This window comes from Eptatretus burgeri, chromosome 4 (genome assembly GCF_056783735.1).
Source record: "Eptatretus burgeri isolate ZD-2024b chromosome 4, Ebu_testis_v1, whole genome shotgun sequence".
Classification (NCBI taxonomy): Eukaryota; Metazoa; Chordata; class Myxini; order Myxiniformes; family Myxinidae; genus Eptatretus; species Eptatretus burgeri.
The window spans coordinates 139,850,244-139,863,305 of NC_140964.1; the positions used below are offsets into that span (position 1 = coordinate 139,850,244).

General features: G+C 43.6%; 1 protein-coding gene across 6 annotated transcripts in view; it reads left to right on the forward strand.

The window, feature by feature from the left end:
• The window catches only part of LOC147029242 (tensin-3-like), a 294,302-nt gene that overhangs the window by 132,504 nt on the left and 148,736 nt on the right, over window positions 1-13,062 (forward strand). For 2 of the 6 annotated variants that reach the window (XM_085880158.1, XM_085880156.1), the window contains exon 1: window positions 3,324-3,554. The exons of 3 other annotated variants lie outside the window; for them this stretch is intronic. The gene's annotated coding sequence lies outside the window, so the exon portion shown is untranslated. Of the gene's footprint in view, window positions 1-3,323; window positions 3,555-13,062 lie in introns of those variants that run through there. One more of the 6 variants, XM_085880157.1, reaches the window with a different exon arrangement.

Here is a 13,062-nt window from a genome sequence, read left to right on the forward strand (position 1 = left end):
CGCATTTATAGATAAACACAATGCCCCAATCCAGTCGTCGTTTACGAGAGCGAAGGAACGGACTGTGTGGTTGAAAGTTTTTTTATTTTTTTTGCACATACGTTTTTTTTCTCTTTTTCTCTCTTCTCTTCTCTTTGTGTTTTTCCTTCCAATGACATTGCGAAAAGGCAAAATACGTTGGCGCTAATTGAATAATTGGCCATTAAAACTAAATTGCAAATAATCGTAACTGCGATATGTGAACTTCCGGACAGTGAGGACTTAACTTCCGGACTTCCGGATAGTGACGATTACTGTATTCTTTCTTTCTCGATTTCTGTACTTTCTCGATTTCTTTCTCGATTTTCTTAAACACAATGCCCCAATCCAATCAGTGACGATTACTGTATTCTTTCTCGATTTTTTTATCGACTTACTGTATTCTTTCTTTCTCGATTTCTTTCTCGATTTTCTTCAACACAATGCCCCAATCCAGTCGTCGTTTACGACAGCGAAGGAACGAAACTGCGCGTCGTGCACGCGCAATGGAATCTAACGAAGCATGAGCTGCTCGCTTGACACGCGACGCAACGCGCGTGACAAGGCATCGTGCAGCTGAAATGGATGAAGAACGAACTGCTCACTTGGCAGACAACACTGGACGAGAGGCAAGGCGCCGTGCAGAAGAAACGGATGAAGAACGAACTGCTCACTTGGCAGACAACACTGGACGAGAGGCAAGGCGCCGTGCAGAAGAAACGGATTAAGAACGAGCTGCTCGCTTGGCAGACAACACTGGACGCGAGGCAAGGCGCCGTGCAGAAGAAACGGATGAAGAACGAATTGCTCGCTTGGCAGACAACACTGGACGCGAGGCAAGGCGTCGTTCAGAAGAAACGGATGAAGAACGAGCTGCTCGCTTGGCAGACAACACTGGACGCGAGGCAAGGCGCCGTGCAGAAGAAACGGATGAAGAACGAACTGCTCGCTTGGCAGACGATACTGGATGAGAGGCAAGGCGCTGTGCAGAAGAAACGGATGAAGAACGAGCTGCTCACTTGGCACGTACGGCCACACACGTATGGGCATGCACTAGTATATAGAAAGCAGAGTATGCTTATACATTGTCTCGGGTGGTGTGTAAGGTGTATACACATTGTGTAAGCATACGAACCATGCTTCCCCATTGTCTCGGGTCGCTCACCTGCTTTTGATTTTTTTTCTTCATTTATTTATATTTTCATATACAGATGTTTTCTGACAGTTCTGTGATCTTTTTTTCTGGTGCATCGGCTTCAACATCTGTTGGCACGTAAAATTTCAGCTTTTTCCATCATCCGGAAGGTACCGATTTTTCAGGTCAGACAGTTAGTCAGTGGTTAGAAAGAATATTATGTTCATGAAATATATACTAATAAATGTCAGTGTGTGTGTGAGTGTGTCATTGATTGGTATCTACATATGTGGGTTACAAAATGTGGAATGGAGTCCCCCCAGGGCAGGCTCAAAGCATCCACCTTCATTTTGGTAAGGGTCACGATTCATGGACCAAGCTGTGACGTTTTCTGTTCTCAAAGATTTGTGCCAGGGTCTCTCTTCAGGATCATCACTGAACCCTGGACAGCTTCCAACTGTAGTTCGTTTGTCATGGTATTCCCATGGGATGGTTTTTAATATCTCTGTGAGGTTCTCCTTCATCATTCCCAGAAGGTTCTTCGTCATCACTGGTACAACTTTGGCAATCTTCAGCTTCCTGGATCTTTTCACTTCATTCTTGAGATCTTGGTATTTGGTAATTTTCTTGATTTCTGCATCGTTAGTCCAAAATCACCAGCATTAACACCTCAATGTTCCTCAAATGGTTTTGGCCAAGAAGATGAAGACCAAAACATCTGATAGTGACATGCCAGGTTCAATAACGTATTAACTTCCTGGTACTCCATCATGCCAATTTTATTAAAGTCTCTTTTTTTAGTTTCTCTGAGCAAAAAGTTCCACAGCAGAGTAAAGTCTGACAATGCTCCCGAAGACTGGTGTTGATTCAAACCACAACTGCACGCTGCCCCTTTTTAAGTGGTGGCAGTCGATGATCCTGCCATTTAGATGTCATTTACAGTGAAGTTGATCTCCGAATCCAGTATTTGAGGAGTTTCTGAAAAGATTTCAACTGTTTTGGAAACAGTTGATGACTTGTCAATCTCACGTCACGATTTGGAAACGTTTGATTATGAAAGCTTTCTCACAGTGTTCGAGCAGTACAAAGCACCAAATGTAACTGATTTCTTTTGAATTCATGATGCCACCATTCCTGCATTGCCTATACACCACCTGTCCGCTGGTTGCATCATTACAGGCAGTGCAGCTGTGCCGCCAGTGCATCTCCCACCCCCCGAAGGTTAGGGCCGGCAATACTGAAGACTGAGGATGATCATCTCCTCTTCGATAACACACTGTGGATCCTTCAACGTCCACCGGTTAATGCTGGCAGGCAGGTCTCCAGCTCAAGATTCCATTCGACCTGGGAAAAACCAGACTGACGGTTTATATTAAATGTTAGGTCTGGAATCAAACCCAGACTAGATAGTTTAAAGCTGAGTGCACTACCTTTAATCTATCCTGCCAACCCTACTGTGATAAAAGGTACAGCAAACATTGTGAAAAGAGTCAAACAAGATAAGGATCCCATCAGTCTGAAACATTTAGTTGGCCAACACTGAGCGATCCACCCACCTTTATCCAAGGTCAAGATGTCAAAGTACCTTTTTTATTTCAAAAACAAAACAAAAACTTTTTCCTTTTGTTTTACAAGAGTAATTTCCATTTGAGTTGTATGTGGTTTGGCATCCCAAGCCTTTGCTTGTTTTGATTGCGGTGCGAATGTTTAAATTCACCTGTCCAATGATGATGAAGACCATGATGAGAGTTATTTGCTGTAAATTTATATATATATTTTTTAATTCGTTGGAACTGTACTTGAAGTAGTTTCCACAAACCTTTCATGGCCTTCCAGCTCTTTGGTTGGTTACCTTTCATCACGGTGATGTTTTGAAATTGAAATGTACTCAAACCTTTCAGCATCACTCACAAGCACATGGGCATGTTCCAAGAGGAAAGGGCTACGCTTGGGCAGGGTCTACTGCTTGGCTCAATGCCCCTCTCCCCATCTCCCCCCCCTGCAATCCCTTGCCCTTCCCTTGTTTAAGCCCCCCTCCTCCCCAGAACCCCCCCTCTTGTGTTGGCCCTCTCCATGGCCCCCTGCGGGCTGTTTTCCTGGCCCTGTGCCCTTCTGCTTTCGGGAGGCGCGCGGCAGGCGTGGCCCTTGCGTCTCGGGGGTGTACATGTTGCCCAGACGTAGGGCTCAGTCTTTCAGGTCGAGTTCTTTTTTTCCAGTCTCTTTCACGGTTCCAATCTAATCTGTCCTTGTTCCAAGCTCAGCTTTGTATCACTCCTCCTGGCTCGTCATTGTCTGACCATTCTCTGCCTCATTGGTTAATCAGTCATCGAGCTCATTAGCCGCTTAGCTCTCTGGTTGTTTATTGAAGGAAAGCCTGAAGCAGCGCACTGCAGTGAATAAGGTAAGGGCATGATGACAATAATGAGAAATGAGGCTTTTAATGAGGTATCATAAAGGCTGTGATGTTGTCAGATGTAAACCTCTGTGCAGGTGATACTGCCAGGTGGTGGGGGGCGTTGGACGTATCCAGGTGATTGCCATGATGGATTTACTGCCGTTACTTATCCTCTCGACTCAAATTGACATTTCTCTACGTACGCATGTTGCACAGTTTCAGCCTTGTGGGAATCATTTCCAATAGACATTGCTGGAATTTTTGTGGCACGTACTTTGTCAGCAAACCTCCTTTTTTTTTGGTGACTTTGTTTTGTTTTTTTATCACAAATTACGCTTCATTCCAGGTGAGATGCAACAGCGCAGAAAGTTGTTGCTTGCCAGGAATCTTTAATATTTTTTTATTTTTACAACATACATGACACATATCGAATTTAACAGTTCCAAATTTTTGATTTAACAACACATTCCATCCAAACCTCCCAGAGGATGTGTTTATCTGCTGCTGCTGCTGCTGCTGCAAGTTCCTGTTCATGGAACGCCAGTTGGTCTCAGTTTTGCCTTTAAATAGTGAGCATCACAGAACGCAGCACCGAACCAGGGTTTCCATTGCTGTCGTCGTTAATGTAATTCAAGGTGCATTATAAACTCGTGACGAGTGTAATTCCATTGAGTTTGCATTCGGTTTCGAAACCGTTAGCTGCTGTGTGGACGTCACGCTTGTCACAGAAGATGGCTTTTCTACATATATAGCAGAGAGTTGGATACGTGTGTTCGAGCATGAAGGATATTTGCGTGTTGCAGTCTCTCTCCCACCTTGTTTTTTGTTGGTTTGTTTTTTTGTATACGAGTTGAAGCTCGTGGAGGAGCTAGAACACAGAGCGGATGTGACAGAATGAATGGAACAGGAGGAAGAGAGGGCGGAAAACAGGCCAACTGCAGGGTGGAGGGACGAAATGGAGGAAGACTTGGATGGATAAGGGATGTGGGGAGGACACTGTGGGTGAACAATGTGAATACAACCACTAACTGTCAATCGCAGAAGTGGAAGGAAAAACTGGAAACCTGCAAAGAGTTGGAATTTGGGGAGTTTTAATGGGGGAAGAAAAAAAAAATCATGGTTTTGGATCGGGGATGACGGAGATGAGGATGACGGAGATGGTGATGAACAGCTGTCTTTGAAGCCTTGGAGGGAAGAATGAGATTGAAGGGACTGTGGAAGTTGGTTTCACAAAAATCGTAATGAATGAGTGGAGGTGAGCTGCAGTGATCCTGAATTTTAGGAGTTTCACCTGAAGGGGATTACTGGCTGACCAAGTTCACCCTGCAGAGGTCTGCAGGAGGGTTGGGCGACAAAGCTTGAAAAGAGATCAGAGTGCAAGACCAGAAAGCAGGTGGTAGAAGACAGAGAGACCACCGACCTGTTGGCAATGGCGAAGTGATAAACCCATCAACTCAGCTTCATTGCTGGGGGGGGGGGGGGGTTCCAATAGTCTTAAAGGCCTTGGTTTCCTTGGCATCAAGCCGAGAAAGATGTGAATCAGGGGAGCCTGTCAAGAAGGGAGAGTGGTACTCCATCAAGCTGCGGATGAAGGCCTTGTGGGTAAATAAAAGTTTGGATTAGCCAAGGAAAGATATTGCATGATGAAGGATACCTTGTGTTGTACCTGACAAGCAGCTGCTGCATGATGCCTTCACAGTCTCAGATGAACATTGAAATGTCACACTTGAACCTTGCCTGCTTGGCAGATAATGCAAGTTGGTTGTGTCTCATTTTCAAAAATTAATCCACCTTGGGGTTATCATCTCAGGTCATCAATTCTGATTCAGATCAGGTCACTTTTCCTTGGACATGCCACTTCAACTCTCACAACAATGGATGGAGGCCATCACCATAAGGCATGAGATCAGGGCCGTCTCCCTGGACATATCTCGAGCTTTCGATATAGTCCAGCAATCCGCCTTGCTCTCCAAGCTGTCTGCCTATGGAATTCAAGGCCAACTCCACTCTTGGTTAACTGACCTCCTCCACTTTTGCAGCCAACGTTTGGCTCTTCGAGGAACCCTTTCTTCTCCTCTTCCTGTCAAGGATGGATTATCCCCCAAGGAAGTATTATTGGCCCCATCTGATTCCAAATCTTCATCATTGATCTCACCGACTCTCTGGAAAATCATCATTATCTCTTTGCTGATGACTCCACTCTATGCCATGATATCGCTTATCCTTCATACAGACAGGCAGGTTGCAGCTTCTTCCTTCTCTCCAAACCTTAACAAAAATTACAAACTGATCAAACACTTAGAATTTGTCTTTCAATCTTAACAAATCTCACACTTTCGCTATCTCTCTGAAAAGGACTGTCTGCCCCCCCCCGCCCAGCTCCCCCCCTCCCATCTACTTTCTCAATAATCCTCTTGAGGAAATTAAGTCTTTCAAACTGTGTCTCTCTCACTCTCAGCAATGATCTCTCTTGGGCAAACCACATTTCAAAGTTGGCCTCCAAAGCCAGCCGCCGACTGGACATCCTCTGTCATACAAAGTCCTTCCTTGGCACACTTGAGCTTCTATCTACCGACAAGGCCTTCATGTACAGCTTGAGGGAACTGTTCTCCCCTCTGGGCTGGCAGCCCTGCCTCACATACCCTGCTAATCATGCCAAAAGTCAATATGATCAACTTCTATACCCTGGAAATCACACTGAGAGGCATTGTCATCAATCACTATATCCTGCTAAGCACAGCGAGAGTCATTGTGATCAACTTCTATACCCTGGAAATCACACTGAGAGGCGTTGTCATCAATCTCTATATCCTGCTAAGCACAGCGAGTCATTGTGATCAATCTCTATATCCAGCTAATCACACCGAGAGTTATTGTGATCGATCTCTATACCTTGCTCGTCACACTTTGTTGTGATCGATGTCTATACCCTGATAATCACACCGAGAGTCATTGTGATCAATCTCTATACCCTGATAATCACACCGAGAGTCATTGTGATCAATCGCTATATCCTGGAAATCACACTGAGAGTCATTGTGATCAATCTCTATATCCCGCTAATCACACAGAGTCATTGTGATCAATCTCTATATCCCACTAATCACACCGAGAGTCATTGTGATCAATCTCTATATCCTGGAAATCACACCAAGAGTCGTTGTGATCAATCTCTATATCCTGGAAATCACACCAAGAGTCGTTGTGATCAATCTCTATATCCCGCTAATCACACCGAGAGTCATTGTGATCAATCTCTATATCCTGGAAATCACACCAAGAGTCATTGTGATCAATCTCTATATCCTGCTAATCACACTGAGAGTCATTGTGATCAATCTCTATATCCTGCTAATCACACTGAGAGTCATTGTGATCAATCTCTATACCCTGATAATCACACCGAGAGTCATTGTGATCAATCTCTATATCCTGCTAATCACACTGAGAGTCATTGTGATCAATCTCTATACCCTGATAATCACACCGAGAGTCATTGTGATCAATCTCTATATCCTGGAAATCACACCAAGAGTCATTGTGATCAATCTCTATACCCTGATAATCACACCGAGAGTCATTGTGATCAATCTCTATATCCTGCTAATCACACTGAGAGTCATTGTGATCAATCTCTATACCCTGATAATCACACCGAGAGTCATTGTGATCAATCTCTATATCCTGGAAATCACACCAAGAGTCATTGTGATCAATCTCTCTACCCTGATAATCACACCGAGAGTCATTGTGATCAATTGCTATATCCTGGAAATCACACTGAGAGTCATTGTGATCAATCTCTATATCCCGCTAATCACACAGAGTCATTGTGATCAATCTCTATATCCTGGAAATCACACCAAGAGTCGTTTTGATCAATCTCTATACCCTGCTAATCACACCGAGAGTCATTGTGATCAATCTCTATATCCCGCTAATCACACCAAGAGTCATTGTGATCAATCTCTATATCCCGCTAATCACACCGAGAGTCATTGTGATCAATCTCTATATCCCACTAATCACACCGAGAGTCATTGTGATCAATCTCTATATCCCACTAATCACACCGAGAGTCATTGTGATCGATCTCTATATCCCACTAATCACACCGAGAGTCATTGTGATCAATCTCTATATCCCGCTAATCACACCGAGAGTCATTGTGATCAATCTCTATATCCCGCTAATCACACCGAGAGTCATTGTGATCAATCTCTATACCCTGCTAATCACACCGAGAGTCATTGTGATCAATCTCTATATCCCGCTAATCACACCGAGAGTCATTGTGATCAATCTCTATATCCCGCTAATCACACCGAGAGTCATTGTGATCAATCTCTATATCCCGCGAATCACACCAAGAGTCATTGTGATCAATCTCTATATCCCACTAATCACACCGAGAGTCATTGTGATCAATCTCTATATCCCACTAATCACACCGAGAGTCATTGTGATCAATCTCTATATCCTGGAAATCACACCAAGAGTCATTGTGATCAATCTCTATATCCCACTAATCACACCGAGAGTCATTGTGATCAATCTCTATATCCCACTAATCACACCGAGAGTCATTGTGATCAATCTCTATATCCTGGAAATCACACCAAGAGTCATTGTGATCAATCTCTATACCCTGATAATCACACCGAGAGTCATTGTGATCAATCTCTATATCCTGGAAATCACACTGAGAGTCATTGTGATCAATCTCTATATCCCGCTAATCACACAGAGTCATTGTGATCAATCTCTATACCCTGGTAATCACACCGAGAGTCATTGTGATCAATTGCTATATCCTGGAAATCACACTGAGAGTCATTGTGATCAATCTCTATATCCCGCTAATCACACCAAGAGTCATTGTGATCAATCTCTATATCCCACTAATCACACCGAGAGTCATTGTGATCAATCTCTATATCCCACTAATCACACCGAGAGTCATTGTGATCAATCTCTATATCCTGGAAATCACACCAAGAGTCATTGTGATCAATCTCTATATCCCACTAATCACACCGAGAGTCATTGTGATCAATCTCTATATCCCACTAATCACACCGAGAGTCATTGTGATCAATCTCTATATCCTGGAAATCACACCAAGAGTCATTGTGATCAATCTCTATACCCTGATAATCACACCGAGAGTCATTGTGATCAATCTCTATATCCTGGAAATCACACTGAGAGTCATTGTGATCAATCTCTATATCCCGCTAATCACACAGAGTCATTGTGATCAATCTCTATACCCTGATAATCACACCGAGAGTCATTGTGATCAATTGCTATATCCTGGAAATCACACTGAGAGTCATTGTGATCAATCTCTATATCGTGGAAATCACACCGAGAGTCATTGTGATCAATCTCTATACCCTGCTAATCACACCGAGAGTCGTTGTGATCAATCTCTATATCCCGCTAATCACACCGAGAGTCATTGTGATCAATCTCTATACCCTGCTAATCACACCGAGAGTCGTTGTGATCAATCTCTATATCCCGCTAATCACACCAAGAGTCATTGTGATCAATCTCTATATCCCGCTAATCACACCGAGAGTCATTGTGATCGATCTCTATATCCCTCTAATCACACCGAGAGTCATTGTGATCAATCTCTATATCCCGCTAATCACACCGAGAGTCATTGTGATCAATCTCTATATCCCGCTAATCACACCGAGAGTAATTGTGATCAATCTCTATATCCCGCTAATCACACCGAGAGTCATTGTGATCAATCTCTATATCCCGCTAATCACACCGAGAGTCATTGTGATCGATCTCTATATCCCGCTAATCACACCGAGAGTCATTGTGATCGATCTCTATATCCCACTAATCACACCGAGAGTCATTGTGATCAATCTCTATATCCCGCTAATCACACCGAGAGTCATTGTGATCAATCTCTATACCCTGCTAATCACACCGAGAGTCATTGTGATCAATCTCTATATCCCGCTAATCACACTGAGAGTCATTGTGATCAATCTCTATATCCTGCTAATCACACTGAGAGTCATTGTGATCAATCTCTATACCCTGATAATCACACCGAGAGTCATTGTGATCAATCTCTATATCCTGCTAATCACACTGAGAGTCATTGTGATCAATCTCTATATCCTGATAATCACACCGAGAGTCATTGTGATCAATCTCTATATCCTGCTAATCACACTGAGAGTCATTGTGATCAATCTCTATATCCTGCTAATCACACTGAGAGTCATTGTGATCAATCTCTATACCCTGATAATCACACCGAGAGTCATTGTGATCAATCTCTATATCCTGCTAATCACACTGAGAGTCATTGTGATCAATCTCTAGATCCCGCTAATCACACCGAGAGTCATTGTGATCAATCTCTATATCCCGCTCGTCACACCGTGTTATTGTGATCGATCTCTATACCTTGCTCGTCACACTTCGTTGTGATCGATGTCTATACCCTGCTAATCACACCGAGTTATTGAAATCACTGACATCGGTTCTTTTTCATGGGAATGCTCCTCACTCCATGTGATTGTAAATCAAAGATAATTCTAAACTCTGAGATGTTTTCTTCTGATAAGTCGAGAGGACCGTCGGTATCAAAACAAAATAATATCTGATTTGTCAGACTCTCAGGCCCTACGACATCCCGTGTTGTGTAATTCTATTGACCTTCCTCTCACCTTGGCCCTATTTCCGGCGATTGTTGTGTACTTTTGGTTGATTTTCCTGCCTTTGTGTGCTCCGACTCTTTCGCTCCACTATTCCACCGTTTCACATGCAAGCAACATGTTCTCGCTCCGCAACACCTGTAAATCGCACTCCGATTAAGGAATACCGGATCAAGATGTTCTTCTTGTGCATCACGACCTTAAGTGCTCAAATCCACTCTTTCTTCCCGTTTCATGTGTTACGGAATGTTTTGCTTTCTCCGATGCACCATTTTTCTGATTCTGTCGAAGCGACCTTCGTGAACGCGACCATACGAATATATTTCATGCGCACTTTCCAAAATGCTGTTTATGGATTCTAAAGTAAACAAGCTCACATCGATCCTTGTCTTCCTGGACTCTTGAACATGTTTAGGAGAGACGTAAACATTACAGGCAGATATTTGTAGCCAGCTGTGTTTTTAGATTCAGAGATAAATCAAACTCTTGCCTTGATGACGTCACAAACTTGCATTCAGTTGCCGATGTGGATCAGCAGGTTGATGTGAACTTGTTGGTTGTGAATGTCGTTTTTATCTTTTTTAAATCTTTTTTTTTAACATTCACATGATGAGCTCTCGCATGTCCTTCCAAGGCTTATGAGAAGGGTCACACGTCCATTGCAATTGATGGCTCCATGGGTCATGTCATGTTGATACATGCAGGCTCGTTGTTCACGCCGATAACCTGGTGAGCACCTCTTCAATGCAGGACACATGGTGGAGACATGACATTAGTTTGATGGAAGGTTTTGGGTGAGATGAAGTGAAACAGTTGTCGTTTGGAGGTGAAGGAGGTGGTTTTAACATCGCACAGGAATTTATCGATTGCTTTCGGTCACTTTTGCTCCCACTTTGTTTGAGGATGGACATATGGCTTCCACTGAAGGGGTTCAGCATCGAGCTCTCAGATTATTTTCAGGGCTTGGGAGATGAAGCTATGAGAAGCATCTGAAGAAGACTGGACTTTTTAACTTTGGAAAGGAGGTGATTATGAGATGTCATCAAAACTTTTTAAATAATGAGCTGCAACACAAATTACGCAGACGGGAACATGAGACCACACCGGACTTGGCTTCAGACGAACACAGCTGAGCTTGAGAGGAGCGACGTAACTTGCCGGAGTAATCTGGGTACCGGTGACACCATCGCCACCACGTCGTTTATCTCCTCGCATTCAGCGAGGCTGTTAAAAAGGACTTTCCATCTCTCCATGGATACTAACCGGTGGGGTTTGTCCATACTCTATCCTTTAAATGCTCTGCATCAAGTGAGGAAGCAGGACATATAACATATGGAATCGAACTACCAACCTCCCATCAATCAGAGCGGATGCTCCAACTATTATATCTTACCCGGTTCGCCTTTACTGACGGTGCTAATCAAAATAATGGGTTCATGTGGTTTGTATGATTAAAATTACATTAAACATGTTATTGAACAGTTCAATAGTCTTTGCCCACATCCTTCCCCTCTCTCTCTGTCTCTCTCTCTCTGCCCCTCAACAAGCCGATAACCAATGATGTCGGTAATGCAGAAACTTTCCAGCCCTTGTCATTTACTGGATATAGTGAACTCCTCATTGAGGCAGATGCATTGCTCAACCATCGATGTCGTCAGGGAGGGAGTTTGACCAGGGTGCACACAATGTCCTACTCTTGTAAAAGACACTATGGGATCTTTAGTGTCCACGAGTGAACGGTGCACTGTCTGTCAAATACGTTGAGCTGGAAGGGACGCTTAGGTTAATGTGCACCTGTTGATTCAATACTTAGTCTGTGAAGCACCAGGGTGACCGTTTACAGTTGTGTTGGTTTTCAAACTCACACCACACAGCTGAAAAGCAAGTACCATACGTCTGAGCTATCCTGTCGCACATTTGGCCCCAACTCACCGTAAAGCTTTGTTACTGTACGTGATCCTTGTCTGAAAATGAGTTGCAAGACGTCTGATAAGGTGAGGCGAGGTAGCGAAGACTACCAGAAATGGGAAATGAATGTTTAAGCTCACGGATGATAACCATGATACACATATCATGATTCCAGCTCCTCCGTGATCCTCAACTCTATACCAAAAAAAAAAAATGTATTGTGTCCACACCTTGTAAGTACCGTCAGATGTATGATGGGATTCCTGGGACACCCTTTACATCTTCCTCATTCATTTTGTTCCACATAGAGTAAACACTCTCCATTCGAACTCGTCTGCCATATGATCAATAGCTGGCAATGTTATCCTTCATGGGTTCGTACATGATTTGGGGTCTTCCTGGGAATCGATCCATCATGTGGGTTGTCATGTACAAGCTCATGTCCAACAATGAAGGATTCCAGGCTGACGAAACTGGCTAGGTTTGTGCATTCTCCATCGTTTGACAAGTTGGGCCTAACAAGATGTAACGTCGTTACGTGTGGGAATGGGAGCTTTAGGCCTTCGGGTTTGCGAAAGAGACTTGACGTACGACGGAATCCACCCGGTGAAGGAGACCTTTATATTTATTTAGTTTTACTGCATATGCCACACTCGACAAACTTGTGTTCGTCATTCGTTTTTTTAAATGGTCCATTCAGCAGAGTGGTGGGAAGTGAAGGCCTCAAGCACGAGGGTGTGGTACGTTCCCGTTCACAGATCCGCTGGAATTGCAAAATTATCCACCATGAATGATATGCTTTCACTTATGGTCACCGACATTGTGCAATGCAGTATTAGTCTCCGACTGCGTTCGTTCAAGAGACCACTGAAGGCTATCTACGGGCGTTGGAGATCATATTAATGTTT